The sequence below is a fragment of the Syngnathus floridae genome, chromosome 22 (genome assembly GCF_059516105.1).
Source record: "Syngnathus floridae isolate MCC-2025c chromosome 22, RoL_Sflo_1.0, whole genome shotgun sequence".
In the NCBI taxonomy this organism is placed as follows: Eukaryota; Metazoa; Chordata; class Actinopteri; order Syngnathiformes; family Syngnathidae; genus Syngnathus; species Syngnathus floridae.
The window spans coordinates 9,722,830-9,729,503 of NC_142434.1; the positions used below are offsets into that span (position 1 = coordinate 9,722,830).

The following is a 6,674-nucleotide window of genomic DNA, read 5'->3' on the forward strand; positions in this document are numbered from 1 at the left end:
CTTTTCTCCGCATTTTCCCAGCCACGTTCGGGGGGGGGGTTGGTCCAGTAATGCCAGACGGATGAGTGACTGAAGAATGTAGCTATTTTGTCTGAGAAAAAGGTGTGCTCATTGATGAGCTTACCTGTCCTTGTTGCTTCAGCGCTGACTCCAGATCTGCTACTCTGCTTTGATAGTGACCCATTTCTACCATCAGCTTTTCTCTGGTCTGAAAGGAGGAGGAGGGAGGCTCCTCCTCCTCCTTTCAGACCAGAGAACACCCGAGGCTGGGTGAGAACGGGGAGGCTGCGACCCGGCCGGGGGTTGCGGGAAGGGGCGCCACCTTGATCTCCTTCTCGGCGTCGTAGTCCCCTTCGCTGGTCTGGGCTAGCAGAGCGTAGGCTCGTTGCAGCGCTTGATATTCTTGCGTCAGCTGGCGGTAGCGAAGCTCCGCCTCTTCATGCACACACCAATGCAACACAGCACTAGTACCAGAATCAGTCAGACCGGCGACAAAGCACCCGCGACGCAAAGACGAGTCCGATTCCAGGCTGAAGAGGAATGTTTGGTGCCAATACGCTGGCAGAAATGGCGGGCTACCTCTTCGGGTTCCGTGTCGGGGGTTCTGTCGGTGTGAAAAGACAAGGACGATCCGTCCGAGTCCACCAACACGTCTTCGTCGTAGCCGTAAAATGTTTCGATGACCTGCGGGCGCGGAAGCAAACATCTCTCTGAACAAACTGAAGCGACACCTCACGATGAATCGACGAGAGGAACGATAGCGAGAAAAAGGCCATTTCATCTTGCGCAACACCAAGCAGCCGCAAACAAACAGACTCACCTTGCAGGACCTCACGCTTTGTTCCTCCTCAGAGATTCTCGACGTCGGTATCGTAGCAGCAAATCTCTCTCCTGTCGACACAAATAATCCGCCTTTGAGATTCTTCGGATGCAAAGGGAACGAACAGCTCCGGCGCAGAAACAAACGCGACTCACAATGACATTTCTGACATGAGCTCCTGTCTCCAGAGCCTGAAAAACACGTCACCGGCGATGATTGGAGGGACGCTCGTCTTTTCCAAAAGTGACAACTACAGGGTGTGTCAGGGTTTTCCAGATTATCTTTATCGTATCATTGTGTTGCTTTGACTTTGACTGCGACCTGTAATAAATAATATTATTTATCCCTTATTTATCCCTATCGCTTATCCCTTCCTACACAAAGTTGTAAAACACCCCTTGCTATGTTTTGACTAGAGGTCAAGGGCTTCCTCTATTCAATCCACTCTTACACCCACCCTGTTTCTCTTAATTAAAATGCTCGTGCAGGAGCCGAGAGTCAGACTTCATTCGTACAACGGATGGACTCTCCACCTGCAGGTGTCCAAAAGAACTTACTTGTCTCCCGTGTGGTTCTTGCAAAATAAGTTGGAGCGAGCGCAACTCTAACAGGGTGCATTTTGCCACTAGCTGCCTACGGACAATGACGTCGCGCTCGCGGCTCATGGTTGACGGGCTGAGCAGCCGGGCAAGTCCGTCGTTTTCAGCGCACAGCGAGTGGCAAAGGCGCTGACAAAACGGGAGCTTTGAGCTGCTGAAAACGGCAAAACAAGTCTAAAGCGTGTTCAAACGCGTGCGCACAATGCTCCTGCTTGAAAGGTCGGAATTTAAGGGGCCAATTTTTTGGATGGCGGCCGCCGGCCAAGCTTTGGACGGAAAAGGTTTCCTGGCGACAGCGAGCGAGCGCGGCGCTGCCGTACGTGCACCGAGTCGCCTGCCTGAAGACCTTGGACAAGTCGTCGATGATGTGCCGCTGCTCCACAACTTGAAGGAACTCCATTTCACCGTCCTGCTGGCCGCAACCGCGGTCCAGGTCATTGAGCGAACTAGGCCTTCTCTGTGGAACACAAATGCAGTGGACTCTGTTGGCACGCCGCCGTTGTCCGCGTCGACTTACCAAGCTTGCCATCTCCTCGTTCTCCTGGGTGACAAAGCGCACTTTGTTTTCAAGGCGACACAGCACCAGCGAGAGTTCTTCATTCTTCCTGCTCAGGCGTTTGTTTTTGTACAGGAGTGGCAGAAACTGGCTTTCTGTTTCTCTCAGTCGCTTTAGCTGCAAGCATGAAGTGCGGGATGTGAAAGACGCACAACACGCGGGCCAGAACGTATCCATTCCTTTTGCATCGGTTTGAACGGAATCGTGCCTTTGGCTCCCAATAAAAGACATCTACCAGGCAACCGACTCGCCGCGCCGCTCAACTAATAAGCAAGCGCAATGGGTGCCTCGCTGGATGGCGCGCATCAAACGTAGCGCAAACCTTCAAGCGTGCCGTCAATAAATTACCAGTTCATTGCGCTCTTCAGAAAGCAGGGCGTTTCGATCCTCCAGTTTCCTGATGACTGCGCTGAGCTCAGCGATTTTCAGATGAAACCGTCGCGTGTCCCGATCCTCCTGAGACTGAAAACGCCCCGCAACACACACACACAAGCACTCGTTCAAAGTTCAAAACTGTTTTTGTGCTACCTTCCTCCAGCAACGAACTAAGTCATGCGTACTGCAAGTGTGTGATGAGGTGGCTTACGCAATGAAGAGGATTGCTAGTAGCGGCGTTGACCCCACTTCCAGGGTAGTTTAGGCCCGCCCTTTGGGAATCCCTCAGGGCAGCGATCTGCTGCTCGGCAGCCTGAGTCTGCAGCTGAAGGCGGTGGACGTGGCCGGCCCCAGGGCTTCATCCAAAACACTAACCGCTCTGTCTTTCAGCTTGATCTCATCCGTCTGGATGTACAAACGGGGAGCGCTCAGGCAGGCGGGCAAACTCATTTGCCAGAATTGTGACAAAAACAAAGAGAGCAACCGGCCAATTTTTTTCTTGAATCGACTAGAACACCTTTGCTGTGACAAAAGCGAAGCGAGCAACCGGACATTTTCTTCTTGTGAAATAGAATAGAATAGAATGCCTTAGGTGTCATTGCACTGCAGGTATACAACGAAATTGGGAACATAGCCACGCACCGCGCATCTGATCAGTCCTACCAGTCGGCGGATCTCCCTCTCGCAGTCTCTCTTGGTTCGGCTCAGCTCCTCCCGATGCTGGTGATGAGCCGATCGGAGCTCGGCCGCTCGGGACTGCCAGGCCTGCTGGGCCGCTGCCAGGGCTTCTTCCGCGCTCCTGGTGGAGGCGACACCGCTCGGTCTCCCGACACCGCCGCGTCTCCTCCACCTCCGCCAGCAAAGCGCCCCCCCTCCTCACCTGAGCAGACATTGCGCCACACCGGGCCGTTGAGACCGCAACGGAGCGCCGCGACGCTTACTGGGGACAAGCTACACAATACGGTCGCGGCCGCATCGAAGCCCGACGTGGCGTGCGGATAGTCAGACACGGATAGAGCGGATCACCTTGTCCATGGAGCCGTCCCTCAGGCTGAGGACCAAGGCATTCAGTCGCTGGATCTCTCCATCTTTGATTTTGATCACTCTCATCAGCTCCATTTCATGCTGCCGCAGTAATGTCTCCCTGGTAATGGCTAACTCTTTCTGCTTCTCCTCATGGAGTTTGCTTTTGAGTTCCGTCATGGCGGCGGTGGCACGGTGGTGCTCCGCCCGCAGGTCCTGACTTCTCTCTCTCTCCAGACAGCTGACCTGACATGACTTAGACTTAGACTTAGACAAACTTTATTGTCATCTTGTCTGCACATGGTGCATACAAAACGAAATTCCGTTGCATACGTCTTACAACAAAGTAGTGATATTGCAGTTGAATAGAAGTAACATATCCTATGACAATATATATATATACATATACTATATATATATATATATATATATATTAAAAATAAGTATAAAGTGCAGCAGTGATAATTATGCAATAGTGCAAGTAGGCAAAACAGTATTCAAGAGTGTGCAGAGGAATGCTAAACCATGTATTAAACTTCTATTTAAAGGGTTTATACAAGTTCAGTAAAGTTGGTAGTGCGAGATAGTGCAAGATAGAGGTCCGTAGTGTCATAAAGTACAGTTCTGTGAATGTGTGATGCAGAGTTCAGTTTAGAGCTCAACAGTTCTAGTGTTCAACAGTCTGATGACAGCAGGGAAAAAGCTGTTGCAGAACCTGGTGGACCTGCAGCGGATGCTGCAAACCTCTTCCCAGAGGGCAGCAGGGAGAACAGTCCATGGTGGGGGTGTGATGGGTCATTGATGATGTTACGGGCACGGGACATGCAGCGCTGAGATGAAATGTCCTGAATGGAGGGAAGAGGAGCCCCTATGATCCTCTCTGCTGTCCTCACCACTCTCCTCACGTTCTTCCAATCGGAGGCGGTGCAGCCTCCACACCACACAGAGAGACAGCTTGTCAGAATGCTCTCTATGGTGCTCCTGTAGAACGTCCTCATGATGGGTGGGGGCAGGTGGGCTTTCCTCATCCTCCGCAGGAAGTACAAGCGCTTCTGTGCCCTCTTGACCAGTGCCGTAGTGTTCATAGTCCAGGTGAGGTCTTCTGTGATGTGGACCCCCAGGAATTTGGTGGTGCTGACCACCTCCACAGCTGAGCTGTTGATGATCAGTGGAGCGTGGTGAGGCTGTTTTTTCCTGAAGTCGACGATGATCTCCTTCATCTTCTCCTCATTCAGGATCAGGCTGTTTTCTCTGCACCAGCCCACCAGCTGCTCCACCTCCTCTCTGTAGTCCAGGTCGTTGTTGTCTCTGATGAGCCCCACCACCGTTGTGTCGTCTGCTGACTTCACGATGTGATTGGTGGTGAACCTGAGGACGCAGTCGTGTGTCATCAGGGTGCACAGCAGGGGGCTCAGGACGCAGCCCTGAAGGGAGCCTGTGCTGAGGGTGATGACATCAGAGGTGTTCTGTCCGACCCGGACTGACTGAGGTCTGTTGGTGAGGAAGTCTAGCAGCCAGTTGCGAAGGGGGGTGTTGAAGCCCAGGTGTTCCAATTTTCCTACCAGATGCTGTGGGATGATGGTGTTAAACGCTGAGCTGAAGTCCAGGAACAGCCTCCGCACATGGGTGTTCTTCTCCTCCAGGTGAGCCAGGCTCAGGTGAAGAACGGAGGAGATGGCGTCCTGAGTGGAGCGGTTTTGCCGGTCGGCAAACTGGAACGGGTCAAATAATAGGGGGAGTCTGGAAACGATGTGACCTTTAAGCAGCCTTTCGAAGCACTTCATCATAACCGGAGTCAGTGCAACAGGCCGGTAATCATTAAATGAGGTGATTTGAGGTTTCTTCGGCACCGGAATGATGGAGGCAGTCTTAAAGCACGCCGGCACTGTGGCTTGGCCCAGCGAGGTGTTAAAAATGTCTGTGATGACCCCAGCCAGATGACTTGCACATTCCCTGAACACACGCCCAGGAATGTTGTCGGGGCCAGGGGCCTTACAGGGGTTGACTCTCCTCAGGGTCTTCAACACATCGGCGGAGTCAAGGCAGAGTACCTCCTCTTCCTGATGGGGGACAGTTTTAACTGCTGGAGTGCCGTTTAGTGCCTCGAACCTCCCAAAGAAGTTATTTAGACCATTTAGAAAGTCAGCATCAACTACACCCACCGGGGGGGGGGAGGGGGAGTTGTAGTCTGTAATCGCCCGTATGCCTTGCCACATACTCCTGATGTTTTTGACGTCGTGGAAACGATCCTGAAATTTTCGACTGCGGTCTCGCTTCGCTATCCTGATGGCACGGTTCAAGTTGGCTCTCGCTGTCCTCAGTGTCTCCTTGTCGCCAGACTTGAAGGCAGAGTTCCGCGCTCGTAGCGTTTGACGTACCTCCTCAGTCATCCAGGGTCGTTGGTTGCCCCGGGTGATGATATTCTTAGTGGTGCTGACGTCCTCGGTGCATTTGTTGATGTAGGCTGACACAGTCATGGCACACGCATGTCTAATCTACATCGGGAAAACTGGGAGGGAGGGAGGCAGGCAGGGAGGCAGGCAGGGAGGCAGGCAGGGAGGCAGGCAGTGTCTGTCTGTTGAGGTTTTCACCTTGTTCTTCTCCTGCTGAAGTTCTAACTGGACGTCCATCAGTTTGGTTCTCAGCTCGTCATTGGCGGCCTGAAGGGCGTCCGTTCGCTCCGCCTTGGCCCGCCCTGCCGGAGCTCGTTTGGACATCTCTTACTCGAGTCTCGCCCGGTCGTCAGTCAGAGATCACAACATTTGTACCTGGAGAGCACAAACGCAGCGCTGTTTTCCACTGGCTTCGAACTCAACTTCAATCGGTACCGTAACTTACAACATCATAAACATAGAACTAGCTTGACTTATTCATTGAATAAATGCATTTGGTTCTTCAAAACTGCATCACGCAACATAGCGTGACCGAGACGGCCGTTATCCACCTGCGTGAAGTTATTTGGTGAAATGAATGAGATGTTTAAGACACCATCGTTCTGTCTCTATGTAGATGAAGGGAAATAATCGATTGCTGAAGGTCCAAAGGTGTTGTGATAAACAAATAAACATATTAGTGATTAGTGACATATTTGTGATAAACATATTAGGCAGGATAATCACATATGTTAACGTGACTGCCCACACTGTATTTATTTATGGTTATTTGTTAAATCGAGTACTGTTAGACATGAAATAGGAAGTGTTTAACATAAATGGAAGACGAAAGGGGTACTCACCATTGTAGCTCCTGCTGGTCAATGATACGAGCCTCTTCTTGCAGTGGAAAACATACAGCCAACAAA

The 6,674-nt window shown here is 51.8% G+C and overlaps 1 long non-coding RNA gene across 2 annotated transcripts; it reads right to left on the reverse strand.

The window, feature by feature from the left end:
- Positions 1 to 286: 286 nt before the first annotated feature.
- Positions 287 to 3,164, reverse strand: LOC148379573 (uncharacterized). 2 transcript variants are annotated; one of them, XR_015855402.1, is made up of 6 exons: positions 3,014 to 3,164; positions 2,562 to 2,755; positions 2,324 to 2,437; positions 821 to 2,092; positions 580 to 684; positions 290 to 435 (listed from the first exon to the last, which is right to left on the reverse strand). It is a non-coding gene; the product is annotated as an uncharacterized LOC148379573 (long non-coding RNA). The 2 variants fall into 2 exon arrangements; XR_015855401.1 differs by having other exon boundaries at positions 287 to 684.
- Positions 3,165 to 6,674: the final 3,510 nt, after the last annotated feature.